This window comes from Macaca mulatta, chromosome 7 (genome assembly GCF_049350105.2).
Source record: "Macaca mulatta isolate MMU2019108-1 chromosome 7, T2T-MMU8v2.0, whole genome shotgun sequence".
Lineage (NCBI taxonomy): Eukaryota > Metazoa > Chordata > Mammalia > Primates > Cercopithecidae > Macaca > Macaca mulatta.
Genome location: NC_133412.1, coordinates 56,505,293 through 56,530,567, shown reverse-complemented (window position 1 = coordinate 56,530,567; position 25,275 = coordinate 56,505,293). Strand labels below are relative to the sequence as shown.

Sequence of the window (25,275 nt, the reverse complement as noted above, 5' to 3'; positions counted from 1 at the left end):
CATATGTGGTGGTGCACACTTGTAGTCCCAGCTACTTGGAAGGCTCACATGGGCCCGGGAAGTTGAGGCTGCAGTGAGCTATGATCATACCACTGCACTCCATCCTGGGTGACAGAGTGAGACCCTGTCTCAAAAAAAAAAAAAAAAAAATTCTTCTTATAATTATTTCTTCTTGGAGAAAAGGAAAGGAAAATCAAAACCCTCTGAGCATAGCCAGGATGCTGTGACAGTCAAGCCTCTCTAAAGATGGGGACAGTCCTCTGGTCAGTGAAGTCACTCTCTGGGTCAGCAGGATTGGAGTCTGGATCATCCTTCTCATCCTCCAGCTCAGGTCATCCATTTCCTGGAACAAAGACTTAATTTCTTCCACGTTGTTTCCAGCATCCTCCAAGAACTGGATATCAGATGTGTCAAGATTTGGATCTGTTTCAAGTAGCTGTTTCCCACTTAATTTATTTTTTCCTGCTTGTTCTTCCATCCATTTCTTTTTAATTTCCAAGCCTTCTGCAGCAAATTTGGACTTCCAATTTAAGACATTCTCAATTATAACAGGAATGCCATGGAATAATTGCTTTTCAGCTTATTTGGATTCTTTCTGTTTCTTTTTTTTTTCTTCTCTTCTAGTTTTTTTTATCTGATCTACTTCTTTTAATTTTTCTTGCACAACTGTCACTACAGATCATCACCATACCAAGATTTTCTTCAGCCTGTAATGCTAAGAATTTTTAAATGTCTGAGACATTATCTTCTAGATTTTCTGAGAATGCTTCATAAAGGCAGGGTTTATCTGGGTATTTCTCCTTGTCTGTAAACTTGAGGGTAGTCTGGACAGTTTCATCATTTTCTCCAGCCTTAGATGTCACAGTAATGGTGAAGCTGGGTGAATTTCCTTTTTTTTTTTTCTTTATTATTATTTTTTGAGACTTACTCTGTTGCCCAGGCTGGAGTGCAGTGGCACAATCTCGGCTTACTGCAGCCTCCACCTCCTGGGCTCAAGCCATCCTCCCACCTCAGACTCCTGAGTAGCTGATTCTACAGGTGCCCTGGTTTGGGCGGGTGGCAGTAGTGGCACCCGGGGAGCTCCCACCAGCTCCACGGAGTGTGCAGCCCCAGCCGAGCCTCCCTGCTGCAGCCTGCATTCTGGCAGCCACTGTCCTCAACAGCCCTGTACCCAGCACATAGGCCTGCAGCTGAGTGTAACCTGGGTGTGGTGGCTCACGCCTGTAATCCCAGCACTTTGAGAGGCCGGGGTGGGAGGGTCACTTGAGCCCAGGAATTCAAGACTAGCCTGGGCAACAAAGCAAGACCTCATCTTTAAAAATAATATAAAAATAAATGAGTGTATTGAATGTATAAACAATATCTTTGCCAACAAGGAGTGATGCCAAAAAGCTGGACACATTTTTTTGCAATGAGCATATATTACTCTTACAATCAGAACAATCAGAAGAAAACAAATTATTTTTTATGGAGTCTCACTCTGTTGCCCAGGCTTGAGGGCAGTGACTGGATCTTGGCTCAATTCAGCTTCTGCCTCCTGGGTTTAAGCGATCCTCCCACCTCATCCTCTCGAGTAGCTGGAATTACAAGTGAGAGCCACCACACCCAGCTAATTTTTGTATTTTTAGTAGAGATGGGGTTTCACCATGTTGGCCAGGCTGGTCTCAAACTCCTGACCTCAAGAGATCCACCCGCCTTGGCCTCCCAAAGTGCTGCGATCACAGGCATGAGCCACTGCACCCAGCCAAGAAAACAGATTTTTAAAGTGGTGGTGGCCCTTGGAGTTCTGCCTCAGTCCTCCGTTTTCTCATCAAATGGCCTCCCTGCACTCAGTCCTTTATGCCTGTGTTCCCCTCTCACGTGGCCACTGTCAACTCCCACAAAACTCATCTCCCCTGCTTCTCTTCAGGCCCAGGTAGCCAGGTGCCTGCAGGGCCTCTCCCCTGTTGCAAACATACCCGTCATCTCCAGGCCTCTGCCCCACCCTGCTCCACTTCCTCTTCCCCACCTCAGCGACCAAACCCTACCATCCTCCTTGTGCTCCAGCCAGCATCCTGGAGGCCTCTTGGACTCCCCTGGCCCATATCCACCCCACCACCGAGCCCTGGCCTTCCACCTCACATGATCCTTCCTCCCATCCCTGCTGCCACCACTGCCCGCCGTGGTCCTCTCGTTTCTCCTGTGAGGGCACCAGCTGCCCTGCCTCTATTCCTTTTTCAGCCAACCCATCCTCCACACTTTAGCCAGAGTCACCGTCCTCCAGTGTAAATAGGGTCACCTGACACCCCTTCTTAAATATCTCTATCCTCATAGTCTGCATGATGAAGTCCAAATTCCACTGTATGGGCTATTCACGGTTCTCTGCCTACCTCTATATGTCCCAGTCTCCAGCTCCTCCCGTGCAGGGAACACCTCCAGGCCCTGTGTCTGCTGTTACCTCTGCCTGGAATGCCCTCTCCCTCTTACACTGGAAAACCACCCGTTACAGGGCTCTGTTCTGTGAAGTCTTTCCTCACCTATCCAAATGGAGGCGTGGTTCTCTCCTTCACATTCCCATACAACTGTGTACCCCCCTCCCCACCCCTGACTGTGTGCCCTCAAGGGCAGGGCCCTGAGCAGCCTCAGCACCTGGTGCTGGCCTGGCACCGAGTTGAGTACTCATTCCCTGAGAACCTGCATAAGGTGCCCACACCAGGCCTTCCCAGTGGCTCTCAAAATGAGAACATGTGGGACCTGGGAGGTAGCCATGGCCCTCGCGGGTAAAGATGGTGACCTCCTTCTTCTTGGCCGTGTCCCATTGCCCAGCACAAGGCCTGGCAATAGTAGGGGCTCAATAAACACTCACTGAGGGGACAGAGGCATACAGACATGAGTAAAATGAACGCTGGGGCTGAAAAGGTCCAGAGACCTCCTGCTAGCCCACATCACCCACATATGCCTCAACATTTCACAAAGGAGGAAGTTGAGGTGCCCCCAAGGGCAGGGACTTTCCCAAGGTGAAACACTGGATTCCTTCCTTGCCAAAAGACCAAAACCCAGATGTCCTTCTTCCCAAGATTTCCTCTCCAAAATCTACAAAGGCAAAAAGGCTCCAAAGAGCAGGTGGGGCTTATTGCTGACACCCCCAGCCCCATGCCTGAGTACACACTGTGGGCCAAGCTTAGTGTTGGTGTTCTCAGGCATTACTGCATGTGCTCCCACGTCGACATGAGGAGGGAGGCACTATTATTATCTCCATCTTACATCTGAGAAATTGGAGGTTCAGGCTGCTGAAGTCACATGGCAAGAAAGTGCAGAGGCCGGGCATGGTGGCTCACATCTATAATTCCAACATTTTGGGAGACTGAAGTGGGAAGATCGCTTGAGCCCAGCAGTTTGAGACAAGCTTGGGCAACATAGTGAGATACCATCTCTAAAAAAAAATATATATATATATACACACACACACACACACACACACACACACACACAGTGGTGTGATGGCATCCGCCTATAGTCCCAGCTATAGGAGGCTGAGGCAGGAGGACTGCTTGAGCCCAGGAGTGTGCACCACTGCACTCCAGCCTGGGTGACAGAGCAAGACCCTGTCTCCAATAAATAAATAAATAAATAAGTGCTGGAGACAAAATTTGAATTCTGGGCTGGGCGCGGTGGCTCACGCCTGTAATCCCAGCACTTTGGGAGGCCGAGCTGGGAGGATCACTTGAGGTCAGGCCAATATGGTAAAATCCCGCCTCCACTAAAAATACAAAGATTAGCTGGGCGTGGTGGTGCGCGCCTGTAATCCCAGCTACTCGGGTGACTGGGGCAGAATTGCTTGAGCCTGGGAGGCAGAGGTTGCAGTGAGCCAAGATCGTGCCACTGCACTCCAGCCTGGGCAAAAGACCAAGACTGTGTCTCGAGGAAAGAAAAAATTGAACTCTGTTTGGCATGACCCCAAGATTGGCATTCTCAGATTCCACCCTCTGCCCCAGAATGGCTTGGCCAGGAGTGCCTGAGGGGTGGGGCTGGCAAAGCAGTGCCTCCTACATGAGGGAGAGGGAGAAGGCCTGATAGGGCGATGGCCTCTCTGGGACCTGGTCCAGCACTAGGAAGCCTGAGAGGAAGGGGCCTCTCTTCCCAAACACTCTATGGCAACATGGCACAGGCCTTTCTCCACCCCTGCCTCTGCTGGTCTCAAAATGTGGGGTGCATTTCAAAGGGGATAAACCTGAAGGGCTTCTATTCAGGTGAGAGAAAGGCAGGATCCAAATAAGAGTCAGGTTACACCCAGAGATGTTCAAAGCTCTTGTCATGGGGCATGGGGACTCTTCTCCTCTATGCCCCATAGGCCCATCCAGTCCCTTCTCCACAAGCTAAACATGCCCATCTGTGTCCCCAAACCAGCAACAGTTGTTGGTTTTCAACTGGATAAAGTCCAGATCCCTTAGCTTGGCATTCAAGCTGCTCTGGGATCCCATTTTTGACTATTTGTCCTACCTCATTCTCTCACTAAGCAAGCTCTTTGCATCATCAAGTTAGGCTGCTCACCATTCCTCTAAACATGTTTGCTGCTTTCCTGCCTCCGAGGCTTTGCCCATGCCTTTCCCCCTAGAGTGCTTTTCATTCCCATGTTCTCCTATTGAATCTTACCATCCTGGATGGGCACAGTGGCTCATGCCTGTAATCCCAGCACTTTGGGAGGCCAAGGCGGGCGGATCACTTGAGGTCAGGAGATGGAGACCAGCCCGGCCAACGTGGCGAAGCTCTGTCTCTACTAAAAATACAAAAATTAGCCATGTTTGGTGGCGCACACCTGTAATCCCAACTACTCAGGAGGCTGAAGCAGAATTGCTTGAACCCAGGAGGCAAAGGTTGTAGTGAACTAAGATCGCGCCACTGCACTGGAGCCTGGGCAACAGAGTGAGAGGTTTTCTCAAAAAAAAAAGGAAAGAAAGAAATCTTACCATCCTTTTAAGCCCAGGTGCACTGGCACCTTCCCTTTCCATAGAATTTTTTTTTTTTCCCTCTGTTAAATCCCAGGGCGCTTCACTTTGTACAGACCTGCTGACTCATGTGTGGATTATCTGCGTCTGTGCCCTTCTCCTAGATACTACATGTGAGGGCAGCAGCAGCCTCCTACTCATCACCATATTCCCCAAGGGCCATGTGCTCAGTAGGTGCTCTAGGAATGCCTATCGGACTGATAAAGGCATGAATGGACTCCTAAAATCAGTGGGAAGCATTTCTGATCCAGAGACACCTGCATTTTAACAGGGACCACCACTTGCCCTAATGCAGAAAAATTATCCAAAACTAGGAAATAAAGCAAAAGGAGTATTATGTGCCCTTTAAAAATCTCCTTAGAGTATGTCTGACTTACTATTTACCATTGGTTAGTGCCCAGACTTTGTAAAAATTGATGTTAACTGTAAAAATTGATGTTGCAAATAATTTCTATATACTTCAAAAAGAACAACCCTGATGGTTATGATTTGGTTTTCCTGCAGGACATTAAACAGTTTTGTATCTTACATAGCCATCTTAAGTAACCAGCATTCTTACTTAGCCATCTTAAGAAGTCAGCATTCTTTTTTCACTGACCATACTTCAATTTCTAATATCTTCCTTTAAACCATCTTTGCCATTCTGCTGGGTTCCCTCATTCATAAGTTAAACAAATCTTTCACTTGTGTTCACTATACGTTTATATAAGAGTTATGTCTTTTAAATTTTTGAAAATTATGCTTTGACACAACTTTGGGCACATTTAAAATCATCTGTGGGGCATTTAAAAGATACAAATCCCAGCACTTTGGGAGGCCAAAGCAGGCAAATCACTGGAGCCCAGGAGTCTGAGATCAGCCTGGGCAACATGGCAAAAACCTGTCCCTACAGAAAATAAAAATAAAAAAATTAGCCAGGCATGTTGGCGCACACCTGTGGTCCCAGCTACTCAGGAGGCCAAGGCAGGAGGATTGCTTGAGCCTGGGAGGTTAAGTCTGCAGTGAGCCATGATCATGCCACTGCACTACAGCCTGGGCAACAGAAGAAGACCCTTTCTCAAAAACAAAAACAAAGAAAAATACAGAAACCCAGGTTCTACCTCTGGGATTCTGATACAGAAACTTCTGGGTGGGACTTTGCTGCCTGTTTCTTTAGTACTCTCAGAGAATTCTAATTAATAGTCAGAGCTGAGAACCTCTCTACTAAAGGGCAACAGCCTTTATTAGGCTTGTTTGTTACCACAAACAAGCACTCGTTAAATGTTCGCCATTATTGCCTGGCACAGTGCATGTACCTCTAATCCTAGTTACTTGGGAGGCTGTGGCGGGATGATTACTTGAGCCAGGAGTTCAAGTCTGTAGTGCAATATGATTGTGTTTGAAAATAGCCACTGCACTGTAGCCTGGGCAACATGGTGACACTCCATCTCTTTAAAAAAAAAAAAAAAAAAAAAGTTACCCATTGTTATTGTTAGCTCTGACAATGGAACTTCAGACACAGGGATGAAGATTTGGTATAGTGGTACTCTGGGTGTTCCTGAAATCATACCAGCTTTACACTGGGTCTTTTGGATCATGAGAGGCCATGGTATACAATACTGGGTGTATCACTGTATTAGTTTCCTTGGCTGCTATAACAAATGGCCATACACTTAGTAGCTTGCAACACAGATTTATTATCCTACAGTTCTGAGTTCAGAAGTCTGAAATAAGCCTTACCAGGCTAAAATAAGGTTGTGGCCAAGGCTGTTTTTTTCTGCAGGATCCAAGGGAGAGTCTCTTCCTTGCCTCTTCCAGCTCCCAGTAGCTGCCAGTGTTCTTTGGCTCATGGCTTCATCTCTCCAGGCTCTGCTCTGGTGGTCACATGGCCTTCTCCAACCACCCACTTTGATCTCCTCCCTCTCCTTCTTATAAGGACCCTGTGATCGCATTGGGCTCACCCAGATAAACCAAGGTAATCTCTTTGCTGGAACGAGCTCAGTCGGGGAGACCCTAACCCAGCAGCGCTAGAGGAATTAAAGACAAACACACACAGAAATATAGAGGTGTGAAGTGGAAAATCAGGGGTCTCACAGCCTTCAGAGCTGAGAGCCCCAAACAGAGATTTACCCACGTATTTATTAACAGCAAGCCAGTCATTAGCATTGTTTCTATAGATATTAAATTAACTAAAAGTATCCCTTATGGGAAACGAAGGGATGGGCCGAATTAAAGGAGTTGGGCTAGTTAACTGCAGCAGGAGCATGTCCTTAAGGCACAGATCGCTCATGCTATTGTTTGTGGCTTAAGAATGGCTTTAAGCGGTTTTCAGCCCTGGGAGGGCCAGGTGTTCCTTGCCCTCATTCCCCTAAACCCACAACCTTCCAGCTTGGGTGTTAGGGCCATTATGAACATGTTACAGTGCTGCAGAGATTTTGTTTATGGCCAGTCTTGGGGCCAGTTTATGGCCAGATTTTGGGGGGCCTGCTCCCAACACTCTTCATCTCAAGATCCTTAATCTAATTGCACCTTCAAAGTCCCTTTTGCCACATAAGGTAACAGTCACACTTTCTGGGGATTAACGGGTGGACATTTGGGGAGGCATTATTCAGCCTACCAGAGTCATCCTTCTCTGCAGCCTCAGGATCCAAGGCAAAACCCCCTGCTGAGAGCTCACCACTCCCTACCACCCCACATCCCTTGGAGCCATGGGGGACCCACTGTGTTCTCAGTGTAGGGGATCAGAGCAAGTGGAGGCTTTGCAAACCTCCAGAACTAGGGGTTCTATACTGAAAATAGTAATAAAGCTGGAATTTCAGGAGACAAGAGAGATAATTTAGAGGCAGCTCTGGATGATGCAGCTGCCTGTGGGTGGTCCATAAAGCCAGCATGGATATCTCCCTGTCACACAATCAGGTCACCACCACTTCTCTTCAGTAGCAGTCTGCCCTCTGGGCTGCAGCTTTATTTACTGTTGTATTAAGTTATTAAAATTTAAAAAAAAACACACACCTATCTACTATTTATTTTAGTAGATAATAGAAATGAGTTAAGATTGCTGCATTATGTCTCCATTAAGTAATTATGATCTAAGAGCTCCACAAAAACCCGTCAGAGAACAGGCAGAAGCTTCATTTTCTTCCCTGCATCTGAATGTGGCCTGGGTTTGCAAGGGCAAGCAGGGACACTATGTGCCGTGGAAAAAGGCCTGCCTTCCACAGCCCCGTGCCAGGGTGAATGACTTGGCAAGTGGGGTAGAAGCTGGGATATCTGGCAAGCAGAGTAGGAAAGGCAGATTCCCTTGAATAGTGAACAACCTACACATCTGAACACAGCAGCCCTCGTTTCCCATCTGCATCCACGTCCTTGCCTCTATTGTGAACTCATTTCACCAGATCTTAGGGTTTACAAACTCTCAAAGCATCCCCAATATCGTCTCAATCCTCACAATAACCCCATGAGGCTGGTCAGCTTGGTATCATTGTCCCATTTTAGAGATGAGAAAACTGAAGTTAAAGACATGAATGATTTGCCGTCACCTGGCTCCTGGGTGACGCAGTGGATGCCGAAGTGTCCCCTTCTTGACATCACTCAGTGCAAGGTGGCCCTGGGGTGGGGAATGGGGCATGCATTTTAGTGGACAAGGCTTTCATCTTGTCATAGGCTGTCAGCAGCCCAGACTTCAGGAACCTCCTCTTTAAGAAAGCTACCCACTTCCCATACCTCTGCCTGCCCTCCTCAGGGTTCTCACATTCTTCTAATCCTGCCTCTGAGACACTCAGCAAATGCCACGCCCCCTCAGCACGTCTGCTTCTGCTTCCACAGGGCAGGCTCTGGGGCAGATGATCCACAGTTACTTATTCAAAGAAGTGAGGGAGTTAATGTACTTTGAATGGATTTTATCCCTAATTGAGCAGGCGTGTAAGCTTGCTGTGGGTCCTGACTGAGGGATGTCCCACCAGGAGGCAAGCCCTCTGGCTTTTCATGAAGCATCAAGATCAAAGGCAGAGAAAGCTCAACCCACACTGACAGGAGGAAGAGACAGCCTTCTTGGAGGACCTGGAAAACAATTTGGCACCTTGTTTTGGTGTAGCTGGAAAGCTGCTCTAACTGGGAAACTAGGGTTGGCCAAGGCAGGCACATGAGTTCTGCTGTACAGCTCAGCAATGCCCTAGGCTCAGCGTTCCCTGCCTGTTCCCACCAAAGGGCCTCAGGCATCTCATCCATCCTTTGTTTGAAACTCTTCTACTCCCTTGCTGGCAAGAGATAAAGCCCACCTGGAGATTTATGATGAAAACATTCACCAGACCAAGGAACCCACTGGAGAGGGCATGCAGTGGAGCAGGGGGTCACAGATGGAATTCAGAAGGTCTGTGGACTAGGATGAGTCATAATAAAAAAGGACATCTCTATTTTCCCTACCCTCTAACTGAAGATCAGCATTTCCTTCCATTATACAAACCCCAGCAGTTTTAGCAGCACTTGGCATTCTGTTCCACAGAATTCACTGATATTTTCATATCACATCACAATGGCTACAGGTATCTTGAGATATGGTTTATGCTCCTCATTACTTCAAAATTATGGTAGTTATTAGACACACTGCTCTGCTGGAATTTTTTCTTTTTCTTTTTTTTTTTTTTTTTTTTGAGATGGAATCTCACTCTGTCACCAAGGCTGGAGTACAGTGGTATGATCTCAACTCACTGCAACCTCTGCCTCGTGGGTTCAAGCAATTCTCCTGCCTCAGCCTTCTGAGTAACTGGAATTACAGGCATGTGCCACCATACCCAGCACATATAGCTAATAAAAAATTAGCTAATTTTTTGTATTTTTAGTAGAGACAGGGTTTCACTATGTTGGCCAGGCTGATCTCAAACTCCTGACCTCAAGTGATCCACCCGTTTCAGATTCCCAAAGTGTTGGGATTACAGGCATGAGCCACCATGCCTGGCCCACTGCTGGATCTTAATTGATGGGTTAATAAAGAAAAATGTATTTCTATTTCACAAGTCAAAAAATATTTTGATAACCAAATCTCAATATAATTGGTTGCCTTTGTAATTCTCCTTTTTGGTTTTTGTTTTTGTTTTGTTTTGTGAGAAAGGGTCTCATTCTGTAACCCAGGCTGGAGTGCAGTAGCACGATCTTGGCTCACTGGAGCCTTGACCTCCCAGGCCCAGGTGATCCTTCCATCTCAGCCTCCCAAGTAGCTGAGACCACAGTTATGTGCTACCATGCCTGGGTAATTTTTAAATTATTTTGTAGAGACGGGGGTCTTACTATGTTGCCCAGGCTGGTCTTGAACTTCTGTGCTTAACGATCCTCTTGCCTCAGCCTCCCAAATTGTTGGGACTATAGGTGTGAGCCACCATGTCCAGCCTCAGTATGTATTTTTTAAAAAATGTATTTAAAAACATTATTCTGAGGAGGGGCCCATGGCACCAAGAAAATAAAAACATGAAGAATTCTTGTATACAAAGTAACTCTACAGAAGGCAGGGGGCTGAGGTTATATCACTTAGGAGGAGAATCTGTTTGAAAAATACACTTTCAGCTGGGCGCAGTGGCTCGTGCCTGTAATCCCAGCATTTTGGGAGGCCAAGAAGGGCAAATCACCTGAGGTCAGGAGTTCGACACCAGCCTGGCCAACATGGTGAAATGCCGTCTCTACTAAAAATACAGAAATTAGCCAGGTGTGTTAGCAGGTGCCTGTAATCCCAACTACTCGGGAGGCTGAGGCAGGAGAATCACTTGAATCCAGGAGGCGGAGGTTACAGTGAGCCAAGATCGTGCCACTGCACTCCAAAAAGAAGAAAAGAAAAAGAAAAGAAAATACACTTTCTAGGTAGGGCACGGTGGCTCATGGCTGTAATCCTAGCACTTTGGGAGGCTGAGATGGGAAGATTATTTGAGCCCAGGAATATGAGACCAGCCTGGGCAACATAGAGAGACACGCCTCTACCCCCATCTCTAGAATTTCTTTTTTCTTTAAATTAGCGGGGTGTGATGGTACATGCCAATAGTCCCAGCTACTCAGGAGGCTGAGGTGGGAGGATCTCTTGACACCGGGAATTTGAGGTGAGCTATGACCACGCCACTGCACTCCATTCTGAGTAACAGAGTGAGAAACTGTCTCAAAAACAAAAAAGAAAAACATTTTTTAAAATTACAGATTCTAGGGCCCTGTCACAGGCCAGGCTCTCTGGGAAGCAGACCCCTAGATGGAGTTTAGGGCTCAGAGTTCAGAGGGTTTGTCGGTGTTGTGAGGATCTACACTTGTGGAAGGGAGGGGTGGAAAGCAGGATTGGACAGTCTCAAGAGAGGCCTCAGCTAACCCTATGGGGAGCTCTGAAGATGGGACGGCTCCTTCAGGGTTGCTCTAAGTTGGGGTGAGGGGGCCAGGTCTTTATGCCCCATGTTCATCAGTCATTAGATACAGTTACCCTAGGGAAGGGAGCTGACCTTGAGCAAGGCTGCTGTCTCCAGCTGAGGCACCTGTCAGAGAGGACCACCAGCTAACTGAGGGCTTCCTGCCAGCAGCACGCCCAGAAGCTGGGGAGAAAGTCATTCATTCCTACGGGAGGGTCTGTGTGGTGGCTCGCAGAGTCCACTGAAAGCTTCTACTGCAGAATTATTGTAGCTAAATTCCTGAATGCAGTCCAGAGTCCATCATTTTTAAAGTTCTGTCAGTGATTCGGATGCTCTGCCTGGTTTGGAAGCCCTCAATTGCAGGTAGTCAAAGCTCGAGAGGGCTCTGAGATCACGGAGTCTGAGGGACTTGGTTCAAGGCTATTCAGCCGGTCAGTGGCAGAGCCAGGAGGGTGCTGACCTGACCTTGGCCATGGCCTTGCTCCACTTTTAAATTTCATTCAACAGATATTTATTGAGAATCTCCCAACACCACGTGAGGCACTGGGGATGCACTAGTGAGCAAAAGAACACGGTCCCTCTCCTTGGGATATTCACAGTCCTGCCCCCCAAAATTCTCTCAGCTGGGCCTGCAACCACTCAAACATTGCTCATGGGACCATGAGTTGGCAATCTCTATCAACGCCGTAAATGTATCTACTCAGCATTTCCACTTCTAGGTCTTTATCCTACAGCTAAACCTCCATATGGGTGAAGTGATATACGTACAAGAGTATTCACATATTCACCAGAAATTCTTTATAATAGCAACACCCTGGAAACACCCTAGAGGTTGATCGACGGGGTTCTGGTTGAATAAGCCATATCCTGGGTAATCACTAAAAATAAAACAGTCACCTTTCTATATAATGATTAAAAAAAAAAAAAACCTCCGAAGACATATTGGCGAGCGAAAAAGGAAGATACAGATAACACCAATTATAACATGCCACCATTTTGGTGAAAAAAAAGAAAAGATATATGTGAATTTGTTAAGATTTTCAGTGAACCAAGAGCTTTAACAAAGAGGGAAACACTCAGTCCAAATAGAAAAACAGAAATCACTCAAGGTTTTTCACACAAAGATCACTTAATTCAGGAAATGGGTTCAGCAAGTGATACAAGAGCTGAGAAACCAAATACACCTATCAGCTGACCCAGGACCTTGGGAAACAATAGCCTGTAAGGGCTTAGCCTCCCAGGATACAGAGAAGAGGAGGAAGAGGGTGAGGAGTGAATTTCAGGCTACCATAATAGTGTCCAGGATAATATGTTTAATAAATGCATAGAGTATATGCCAGAGGCTGCATAAGAAATAGTCATGGTGCTTGTCTCTAGGAGTTGGAGACTGGGAAGGAGACCTAGATTATATAGGGTGCCCTTTGGTTTACTTTGAAATTTTGTACCATGAGTGTATGTTGCCTAGTTGAAACAAGACACTTGCCTGACGTTCATATTTAGTATATTGGTAAAGGCAAAGCCATTATATTTTTTCACTGGAAAACATCCTTCTGGAAACGAAATGCCAGCAAAATCTCCCCACACATCTCCTGTAATTATACCCCCGAAGACAGCACAGCAATTTTTTCTGTGCATGCTTTTTACAAGTGTCCTCTTCAAATCCTCCTTGGATGAAGCACAGCCCTGAGAGAAGGCAGAGACCACTTGAGTGGGGAGGATGTTTTCCTCTCATCAGCAGCTGGCTTGCTGTGTGATCTCACACCACATCTGTGGCCACTTAGGGAGCTGCCGGCCGGAAGGCCTCAGCTGGCATCCCAGAGCCGTGGTGCCTGCCAGCGCACATCTGAAGGGGCTGCTGCGTCACTCTCTGGGGAACAACACACACTGGGTGCCACTGGCCAAAGCCCTGGGTGCCCACAAGGGAGGAAGATGTGGGCTCCTGGGCTCTGCCCTCGACTAACAAGTTTTATAACTCCATAAAGAAGATGGATGGTGGAAGAAGTAGAAGGGCCAGCTCTTGTCATTGACAATTAACCCTGGTAAACCCTATGAGGCACGGGAAGTATAACTAACTTGCCCAGGGTCATACTGCCCTACAATGACAGAGGTGGAATTCAGCCCAGATCTGGGTGAGATCATGAGTCCAGTCCTCTCACTGTGCAGACAGGGATACCTGGCCACTGAGGGTCACAGAGGCACCAGCCCAAGGGGTTCTGACCTTCCATGTCACCTCCCTTGTCCCTTAGGGGCTCTCAAATCAGACTGCCCCAACTCTACTACAACTCTCAGAGCCTCAGTCTTCTCTGCTATCAAGTGGAATTTTACTACATGTTTAAAAGTTTGTTATGAGGTTTAAATTTGTCAATGACTATAAAGCATTTAGCCCACAGTGGGCTCAACAAATGCGAGTCCATTTCTTCCTTTTCTTTCAGTATTTTAATTCCTCCTCCTCATACTGAAACCTCGCAGGGTTACTAGAGGCTCAGACAAGAACACTGACCTCTCTATAAAAGCCTCGGGCTGTACCGGAGTCCCACTGTTGGGCCTGGGAGCTGGGCTGTGCCTCTGTGGATCCTTCTGCCCTGAAATCCAGGTCCATGTTCACTTGGCATGCCGTCTTCCCTCCTAACTCAAGGCAGAGAATTCAAGTTGGGTTAACTTTCCCTGCTATTAACATTTCCACGAATACTTTCCCAGCTATTTTCATCAATTCTGAACAATTTTCTTAAGAAGAAAGGGAAACGCCCTCTCGGCTTCAGCCTCCTGCTCCTCTGGGTTCTCTGGCAGATGAACTTCTGTTTGCACATCTGAGACTCTGCTCAGCTCCCTGATTCCTGTCCCCCCAGAACAAGGTGGTCTCAGTAAGTTGCCAGATCCACTACCTAGTGGTGCAGGTTGCACCTCTCTTTCTGAGTCTCCCAGGCAAGTATTCCGGGCCTGTCTCCTGGCCCCAGAGCTCTTCTCTCTGTCTGGGGGAGGCCATTTGGTCCTCGTGAAGGCTCAGTCCCTCTCCAGTCTCTGGGCTGATGCTGTCCATGGTTGATACTGATGGGAGGAGGCTGCAGCTGTCATTTACCTCAGTGACTTCATTCAGGTCAGTCTTGCTGTGGGCTTCCGTGTGACCTCCAGCCTAGAGGAGCCCCTCTGTCTTGTGAGAAACAGCCCCTGGCCCCCTGTTTCCCCAGGGCTTCATAGTCTATCGGGGCGACAGGCATGTAGTGAGATGATCACAGCCCAGTGTGGTCAGAGCTCTGCAAGAGCAATGCAGGAGTAACTCGGGGAAAAAACAAATAAAGAAAGAAGCACTGAAGTTTTCCCAGATGAGTCAAGGACAGTGTTCTACTTATCTCCTGCTCCAAAACATAGTGGCATAAAACGACCATCTATGCTTCCAGATTCCATGGCTCAGGAATTTGGATAGGACACTGCAGGGTGTGTCTTCCCTGCTCTGTGATGCCTGGGCCTCAGCTGGGGTGACTCTAATGGCTGGAGGTGACTTGAAGAGTTGGGCATCTGGGACGGGCTGGCTGAAGAGTGGGCTCAGCTGGGACTGTCGACCGAAGTGCCTACTTGTGGTCTCTCCAGCCTGGTGATCTCAGGACAGCTGGACTTTTTTTTTTACATGGTATTGGGGTTCAAGTGTGAGTGTTTCCAATGAACAAGGCAGAAGTTGCATGGCCTTTCATGACTTAGCCTAAGATGACACATAGCATCACCTCCAACATACTCTATTGGGCATAGCAGTCATAAAACCAACCAAATTCAAGGGACAGGGACATATAATTCATCTCTTGAGGCCAAAATATTGCAGCTATGTTTTAAAACTGCCACAGAAGTTTCCCCAGAAAAGGTAACCCTTGAGCTGAATTTTGAAGGCAGAGTAGAAGTTTTCTGGATAGACAACATGGTGAGGGTGTCCTAGGCTGAGGGATCAGGATATGCAAAGGCCCAGGGGCACAAGAGTGAACTGACTGCATGACATGTCATAAGTCCCACAGGACTTCCCAGGAGCTCAGCACACAGACCCTTCCTGCCAACTCAGACAGCCATTGCTGGCTGGTCCTTCCCCGAGTGCTAAGAACCTGCTGTGCCCCAGAGCCCCAGAGCTCACACACCAAACTGTCAGTTGAGGGCTCACCCAGATCACAGGTTGATTGGCAAATCCACATCCCAGTGGCCTGGCCTCACCCGGCTTCTGAGGCTGTGGTGAGCACGCAGGGAGATGCCACCTGGGAACAGTTCAGTCAGACTCCATGCCTGTGTTCTCATCTCCAGCTCTTGACTTAGAAACTCGAGGCCCAGCCAAAGCTTTCTTGGTTTGGTTTTTCAAGGCACTCTGTCTCCATTGGCTTGAATCCTGGCAATTCTTTCCATAATGCTTAGTCCTTTTGAGTGGAGGCATAAAAACTCAGACTAGATTAAGCAAAAAAGAGAAATTACTCATTCTTGTAAATGGAATATTCCAGGAGCAAATCCTGGAGTTTAAACAATATCAGAATTCTCTTTCTGTTTCTCATCTGCCCGTTTTTTGTGTTGGCTTCATTTTCAGGCAGAGTCTCCCACAAAGTACCAATGATGACCCCACAGTTCTAGGCTTAACTAATCCCCGTAGCCAGCAAACCCAGACAGAAGAGAGCACCTTCTCCCTAAATGCTCTAAATGCTCTGGCTGCAGTCCTAGAGAAGGCTCTGATTGGCTTAGCTTAGATCACATGCCTGTCCCGGAACTGATCACCATGGCCATGAAGCTGTAGTGCCGTAATTGGCTATGACTGAATCAAGGGCTGACCCCTGGTAGGCTGATGGGTTAGTCCCACAGTAAGGACATAGAATCACTTTCTTTCAAGAAATAGGGGCTCTGTAGAAGGGAAGGGAAAATGTAAAAGGCAGATGAAATTTAGTGGCCACAGCCCCAGGGCCACTAGTATAGTTGCACAATTTGTGCACTGCTAAAGCAAGGATAGAGTACCCTCCTTGTCTGCCCAGAAAAGGTCTCCTTTTCTAATTCACACAAAGGCAGCCCCATGGACGCATGCCCAGCTTTGCAAGGCCTACCCCACTTTCCTTTTCCCTGTGCTCCAGCACTGCCTGGAATATACCACCTGCTTCCTCCAAGTCCTATTTCCAGTGCCTACTGCCCCGTGCATTGGCCAGGATGAATCTCAAGTTCCCCATGGGCCCACAGAATTACAACTTCTGCTTTGGTATGGTTGTCCAGTTGTGGTTCTTTATCTGTCTCCCTGTCTGGCCTAAGACAGGTTCCATAGGGACAGGCGGTGTATCCAACCAGGGAGTATATCCAAGCCCTCCCAGGCCAGGTGGAGGAGATGCACAGGTAGGATCTGCTTGGTGGGTGGAAAGAAAACAGAATTATTCTCATTGCTGCCCCAGACTCTCTCCCAGCTGTTCCCTGCACATCCTCAATGAGAGGCTATCTGCCTGATCCAAGCACCTCCTGTCTCACTTCTACTAGCTGCTAGAGACAAAGCTGAAAGGAAGGGGTCTTGAATAATGCACCCACAGGGCCACCATTCAAGGCTGGGCTCCAGATATCAAGAGCCCTTCTTCAGGAGGCCTCGGGGGAAGTGAAGGTGGCTGGGCCCCATCTGGCTTCACTGAGGCTGCCAGGCAATTGCTCTAGGGCTCAGCTCTAGCTCCTGATGAAAACCAGATCTGGGAGCTTGGAGCCTTTGGTGAAACTGGATACCTGTCAACGTAGGCAAAGGAAATCCACTGTGGGAGGGAGGCTGGCTGGCAGCCCAGCAGTGCTGGGCTGGGCAGTAAGGTTGAGCTTTCCTTCTGAAAGGCCCCGAGGAGCCCTTGCCATGTGGGGTGATGACAGCCCTAAGAAACAGGAACCCCATGGAGACGGCAGAAGCACACCCACTTCTCCGTCACTTTCCTCCCTCTTCCCTTCTCTTTCTGTTTCATTTATTCAGATAGAAGACCTGGATTCAATCCCAGTACTAACTTTTATTCACTTTGGGTGAATGATTTAACCTCTCTGAGCCTCAGTTTGATCATCTGTAAAGTGGGAGTGAAAACAGTAACTACCTAGTTGGCTTACTGTAGGATTAAAGGTGAAAATGCATGCAAAGTGCTTAGCACAGGACCTGGAACATAGTAAGCCCTTACTAAATGTCAGTGATTGTTATGCCTTCTCCCTGCCTCCTTTTCTATGAAAAGTTATTTGATACCATTAAGCCATAAACACAATACTTGATGACTATAGTAAGGAAAATACTTTGTGTCCCTAATGGCTGATGGGATGGCAAGAGCATTGGCCCTGGAGTCAGACATCCTGAGGTTGTAATCCCAGCTCTGCCATTTACAAACTGGGTTATTTACTCAAAGGACTTAACTTCTTTGAGTTTCAGCATCCCCGTCTGTAAAATGGGGACACTCCTGATACCTGCTCTGCTTAGGGCCCCCCGGTTGCTGTGTGTCACACATAGGATACATTTATAAAGGGGTACCAGAAACCATGCAGAGCCACACACCTTGGTAATCATTATTCATGCTTCCAATGTTGTGCTTTCCTTCTTGTTGTCTCCTTTTTTGCTGTTTGGTTCTTCTTTTCCTTTTTCCAGTCATGAGTCCAATAAACTTTGTGGAGTCATAGAATGTTAAAGCTGGAAAAGACCTCTGTGACCATTGGTTCAGTGGTTCTGTCAGAAATCACCTGGGGAATGCAAAGAAATTAAGATTCCTGGGCTCCAACCCAGACAAAGAGAATCGGAATACCTTTTTAAGTGAAAACTTGTTTTAAATTACAAAAGTCATACATGCTCATTATAAATGAATCCCAACCATACAGACATAATGAGAGTAAAACAGTCTCTCAGAGGTAACCACTTTTAATGGTTTAGTGTGTGTCCTCTAGGGTTTTGGGTTTTTTCTCTTTCCGCTGGAAAGAGCTAAGCATATAGCTTTTATTTTTCCCATTAAACTAGATCACCACTCACTTAAAAAACAAAAAACCAAATATAGCTTAGACATCTTTCCACATCAGTACACATATGTCTACCTCACTCTGTTCTACAGCTGCAGAGAATTCCACTGTGTGGCTTATTGTGGATACTTAACCATTTCCCTATTGGTGGACATTTGGGCTGTCCCTGGTGATTCACATGCAGTCCACCCAGCCACTGCCCATGTTTGGCAATCTCTGCTTTCTACAGATGGGCAACTGGAGGCCCAGGGAGGGTACAAGAAAGAGCAGGTAGGTTCAAGGAGCAAATTAGTGGCAGAGCCAGGACAAAACCCTGGTCTCCTGGCATGCTCTTTCCATTGAACTATACTACCACATTCATCAAAAACAAACAAAGCAGCAACAATTTTTTTAAAATGGTGATAAAGGGACCTTAATAACATTTTTCTGAACCTATTCCTAACAGTAGGAAAGAGAAAAAAAATCCTCAATTTTATTTCATGTGTTCTGAGGACTGGATATTTTCCCAAACTTTCTCAGAGTTTTCACTTTTCATTATGTTCTTTGTAAGAGTTCATAACTCAATAATTTTTTCCTACACATTGTTTCTGAAGCCAGTGTTTTTTTTTTTTTTTTTTTTTTTTTTAATGTTAGTATCTGCAAATCCCACTTCCCTGGAGTATGGCTATTCTGAGAGACCTTGGTCAAATTCCACTTTAAGAAACCAGCCCCCCTCTTCACTCACCATAATTGATGAGTTTTCCTGGCTTGTGAAAACAAATGGAATTACAAAATTGTGACTGTCATCTATTTTTTTTATTAAGTAAATTCCTCCAAGTCCTGTAGATAATTTTCCCAGAAAGATGAATTACCCAGTTGTAACAAATATAACATATTTGCAGAATCCTTGTGAGAATTTGCTCTTTGCCCAGAAATTATGCTTAATCTTCCTACTACAGAATGGAATGTTAATCCTGCCTCCAGTGAGCTAATGGAGATTTGATTGGAAGTGACCACTGCCCATCAAGTTCTGTTCTCTTTGAAGCAGTTGTCCTCACAGCCTGGTGCTGAGTTACAGACTCCAAGTCTACTGCCCCCACCTGTATCCCCTGCCACAAATGGATTGGTCAAAAACTACTCCAATTTCTAAGTAAAAAGGAAGAGATGTCATCCCCACATAGCTGAACGCAGTGCTGACAACATCTGAATACTGTTTAGCATTGTCTTGGGTAGAAGATAATGGGAACAAAGGAGTACAGAGTAACTTTTTTTTGTTTTTGTGTTTTTTGAGTTGGAGTCTTATGGTATCACCTAGGCTGGAGTGCAGTGGTACAGTCGCAGCTCACTGTAGCCTCTACCTCCCAGGCTCTAGCGATCCTCTTGCCTCAGTCTCCCAAGCAGCTGGGACCACAGGTACATGCCACCACATCCAGCTAATTTTTAAATTTATTTGTAGAGATGAGGTCTTGCTATGTTGCCCAGGCTGGTCTCGAACTCATGGGCTCAAGCAGTCCACCCACCTTGGCCTCCCAAAGTGCTGGGATTATAGGTGTGAGCCCCAGCACCCGGCCCAGAGTAAGTGTTTTGTCTGTGACCTGCCTCCTGGGACCTAAAACTCTGGCTTCTATCTTAGAATCAAAAGTAGGCCCATCTCTTGGGCCCTAGATTGTGGTTTCTAAATGCCATTGTCTCCTAAAACAACCGGGCTTCTTGGAAAAATGGCTGATTCCAGGTCTGGCACAGGAAATGAACCAGAGTATAGTATTAGAATAAATGGCAAAGAAGTTATCAAAGATAACTAGGGTCCTACCAAGACTCAAGACCCAATATAAAAAAGCTCCCAGTGGCCGAAGATGGGTCACTTTCAGCATCAATGAGGATAATAGCTACATTGAATTAAAACATATCAAATACATCTTAAATTACAAAAGTCATACGTGTGCATTGTAAATGAATATCAACAATAAAGAAATAATGAGAGTAAAACGGTCTCTCAGAGGTAACCGCTCTTAATGGTTTGGTGTGTGTCCTCTAGGGTTTTGGTGCTTTTTTTTTTCTTTTCCCTGGAAAAAGCTAAGCATATAGCTTTTATTTTTCCCATTAAACATATCAAATATGTTTCAATCCATAAATTCATAATGACATTAAAAAGGGAAAACAATGCCTGGGGCACAGTGTCTCATGCCTGTAATCCCAGCACTTTGGGAGGCTGAGGCAGGAGGATCACTTGAGCCCAGGAGTTTAAGATGAGCCTGGGCAACATAGCAAGACCCCATTTCTAAAAAAAAACTAATTTGTTTTAAATTAGCCAGGCATGGGGGTGTGTGCCTGTAGTCCCAAGCTACTCAGGAGGCTGAGGTGGGAGGATTTCGTGAGCCCAGGAGGTCAAGGCTACAGTGAGCCATGCTCATACTACTGCAATCCAGCCTGGGCAACAGAATGACACCTTGTCTTAAAAAAGAAGAAAATAAAAAACAGAAAAATGTATTGGTCACTTTTTGAAGGATGCCAGGAAAACCAATTCATTGCTCTAAAAACTGGTAAATACAGGGAAAGAATCAAGTACTTATTCTGTCTTTCCTATGCATACTGTACCTCAGGATAACCACATAGCAGACGAGGGCAAGTATTTCTTTTTTTTTTTTTTCTTTCTGAGATGAAGTCTCGCTCTGTTGCCTAGGCTGGAGTGCAGTGGCGCGATCTTGGCTCGCTGCAACCTCCGCCTCCTGGGTTCAAGCAATTCTCTGCCTCAGCCTCCCGAATAGCTGGAATTACAGGCACCCACCACCATGCCCAGCTAATTTTTTGTATTTTTAGTAGAGACAGGGTTTCTCCATGTTGGCCAGGCTGGTCTTGAACTCACTGGCCAAGTATCTTTTTAGGAAAGTATTCCAGCTCATAAACGAAGGAGGTAGAATTAGAATATCCCCATGTTTCAACCTCTAATGAGAACTATAAGTGTAGCCGGTGATCACCAATGGCTGTGAACGTCATAGAAAGAGACAACCAGGGCCAGGTGCAGAAGCTCACACCTGCAATCTCAGCACTTTGGGAGGCCGAGGTGGACAGATCACAAGGTCAAGAGATCAAGACCATCCCGGCCAACATGGCAACATGGTGAAACCCCAGCTCTACTAAAAATGCAAAAAATTAACTGGGTGTGGTGGTGGGTACCTGTAGTCCCAGCTACTCGGGAGGCTGATGCAGGAGAATCACTTGAACCCAGGAGGTGGAGGTTGCAGTGAGCTGAGATCGCGCTACTGTACAGTCTGGCAAGAGAGCAAGACTCTGTCTCAAAGAAAAAAAAAAAGAAAAAAGAAAGAGACAACCAGGTGTTTTGAGTCTTCCTAAGGGAGCAGAACATACCATCTATGAAGTATTCTTGCCAAAACATCAACCTTGAGTCTGGCTGAGCTTCTAGAGCTACCAATCTACAAAAAAGTACAGACGACAGAGAATATGTTAAGTAACACCACAGAAATATAATCATCAAAATCTAGACTATGTGAAGCTCTGCAGGACAAACAACCAGTTTCTCCACAAAATACAATAAAAAAAATAAAATGAAGCAGAGGAAAATGTATACATTCAAAGAGATTTATAGTTATTTCAATCCTGATTTGAACAAGGAGGTAAAAAAGACAATCAGGAAAATCTGAACACTGGTAGGATCTTTGATGATATTAGGACTTGTTAATTTTAAGGTGTGATAACTTTTTTATTGTTATTTTTAAGGGAATTATTAACATTTAGATAAATTATAGGTAGTTTTTTTATTTTTTATTTTATTATTATTATTGCTTTTTTTAGACAGAGTTTCCCTCTGTTGCCCAGGCTGGAATGCAGTGGTGCCATGTCAGCTCACTGTAACTTTCTCCTCCTGTGCTCAGGCCATCCTCCCACCTCAGCCTCAGGAGTAGCTGAGACTACAGGCATGCACCACCACACCTGGCTAATTTTTGTATGCTTTTTTTTTTTTGGTAGAGATGAGATTTCACCATGTTGCCCAAGCTGGTCTCGAACTCCTAGGCTCAAGTGATCTGCCCATCTCAGACTCGCAAAGCGCTGAGATTACAGCCACGAGCCACCACACTGGCCATCCTCTTGATCTTGACAAACACCTAAAATGATGGTCTTGGCCAAGTTATTTCCTGTTTCTGGGTTCCATCTCCTAGCAGTTGGAGTTGCTTAAAAGGGGAGAGGTTCTGATGGGTTGGTTTAAGCACAACTGCCCACCCAATGTAAGGGTTTGTAATTTCAAATCTACTCTGAGATGTATTTATTTGACCCTTTGGGGACTTTGTGAAGATTAATTTTTCACCCAGTGACATCCCACATTTATTTTATAGGACACTTTGCTGGACATTCGGGAGGGCAGATATACATGTAAGTGATGTTTTTGACAAGATCTGAGGACTTTCTGACACTAATGGATAGTTACAGTAAAGTGTTGGAAGGAGGGAAGATCCCTGGAGGGTGCTCCCAGAGGAGGGGGTGCCTCTGAAAGGAGTGGGTGGGGTTGGATTGGAGTGTGAAGGCTGCATTTGTAGAGTTGCTGCCCCATATTATTTTCACTGATAATATCCTTGCGGTGTGCTATGAAACTCTGGCTCTTATGGCGATGAGAAGAGACTGAAGAGGGGATTGAGAGAGATGTTACATTAGGAATGGGGTCTTACCATCCATAAAATATGTTAACTTCATTGTTTCTTTTCAGCAAGATGGCACATTGTCTAGTTCCATGGTCGTCATCATCAAGACAGATGACTAGAAATCCACCAGCTAGACAAATCTACAAGCCTCTGTCCTTCTTTAGGTTACCTTGGTGTATCAGTTAGAAATACTTTTAGGTGCAAGTACAGAAACCACTGAATAATCGGCTTAAACAAACAGGGGCTACCTGCCCTCCTCCTCTCCCTTCTGCTCCTATTTTTTTAAAAAATTATTTTATTTCAGTAGTTTTGGGGTAACAGGTAGTTTTTGGTTACATGGATAAGTTTTTTGTTTTGTTTTTTTGAGACAGAGTCTTACTCTGTTGCCCACGCTGGAATGCAGTGGCACCATCTCAGCTCACTGCAACCTCCACCTCCTGGGTTCAAATGATTCTCCTGCCTCAGCCTCCCAAGTAGCTGGGATTACAGGCATGCACCACCACGCCTGGCTAATTTTTGTATTTTTTATAGAGACAGGATTTCACCATGTTGGCCAGGCTGTTATTACACTCCTGACATCAAGTGATCTGCCCACCTCAGCCTCCCAAAGTGCTGGGATTACAGGTGTAAGCCACCACAACTGCCCACATTTTTGTATTTTTTTTTGTAGAGATTGGGGGGTCTCACTATGTTTCCCGTCTCAAACTCCTGGCTTCAAACAATCATCCTATGTTGGTCTCCCAAAGTGCTGGGATTACAAGAGTGGGTCACCCAGCCAGTTTTACTGAGATATAATTCACATAGCATATAATTCACCCATTTAAAGTATACAATTCCATGGCTTTTAGTGTATTCATAGGGTTGTGCAACCGTTACCACATCGATCTTAGAACATTTTCATCACTCTAAAAATAAACTGTGCACCGGTCATTCCCCATTTCTCCTCAAAACCCCCAGCCTTAGACAACCACCAGTCTACTTTCTGTCTCAATGAATTTACCTATTCTAGAGATTGCAGATAAATCAAATAATACAACAGGCAGTCCTTTGTGGCTGGCTTCTTTCACTTGACATAATGTTTTTAGGGTTCATCCATGTTGTAGCAGAGTACATTTCTTTTTGCTGGGACTGATTGTGGTTGGGTTTCTAGCACTTGCAAACTAAAAGTGTGGTCAGGATTTGACACTAGATCTGACAGGCACCAAAGCCCTTGTTCGTTCTGTTTTACCTGGTGAGGCCAAATCATGGAGGGCTTTGAATGCCAGGCCAAAGGGTTTGACTTCCCTGCTATAGACTGTAGGGACTGCTGAGCAGGGGAGTGACAAGCTTACAGCAGTGTTTTGGTGAGAGTATCCTGATGACAGTGTAGCTTTCATCCTATGTGTGTGCATATTTACATTTCATATGCAATGTGTATACACACAAATGTTTTAGGGCTGATGATTATAGCAGCAAATCTCAAACTGGGTTCCACGGAACACTGCAGTCTCATTGGTGGTGTTCCATGAGGGAATGAGAAATACTGTGCCTTTTATCTGGAAAATGCAGAAAGAACAAGATTCAAGAGAACCAGGATGCAGCCAGTGTTCTGAGTCTAAGTGAACTACTGGCACTTGCTGTCACTTCATCTAGTCATCCAAATATCCCCACCCATGCCTGCTGGCTGTCAGGCAGGATGAGAGTTACAGCTGATAGCCTCCTTTACTCTGCTCTGTTCCTCAACCGTTGTGAAAGCGGATCTGAAGAAAACTTGTGAGGGAAAGAAAGGCCTTCATCCTCTCTTCAATCGGACCAGGTCTTTTATACAGAACCATCATGGTACGGCAGGGCAGTGCTTTTATGGAGCAAATCTAGATATGGAGAAGACACTGAAGCAGTGGGAACTGGGAAAGGGTGTAGACCAAGATGTCTGAGGCCTCACCCAGTCCATCCACAGTGGCAATGAGTACCCAATACCTACAGACAGAGTCCAGATATCCCAGCTTCATCCATCCGGCATGACTACTTGCCTTGCCCTGTGTGGCCAGCTCAGTCTCCACACTTCCTCTCTCTCTCTTTTTTTTTTTTTTTTGAGATGGAGTTTCGCTCTCGTTTCCCAGGCTGGAGTGCAAGGTGTGATCTTGGCTCACTGAAACCTCCACCTCCTGGGTTCAAGAGATTCTCCTGCCTCAGCCTCCTGAGTAGCTGGAATTACAGGCACCCACCACCACATCCTGTTAATTTTTGTATTTTCAGTAGAGGCGGGATTTCGCTCTGTTGGCCAGGCTGGTCTCAAACTCCTGACCTCAGGTGACCCACCCACCTTGGCCTCCCAAAGTGCTGGGATTATAGGTGTGAGCCACCATGCCCGGTCATGTC

At 46.2% G+C, this 25,275-nt stretch overlaps 1 pseudogene; it reads right to left on the bottom strand.

The window, feature by feature from the left end:
- Positions 1–230: 230 nt before the first annotated feature.
- Positions 231–2,084, bottom strand: LOC100425591 (RWD domain-containing protein 1 pseudogene; annotated as a pseudogene).
- Between the last annotated feature and the right edge of the window lie 23,191 nt (positions 2,085–25,275).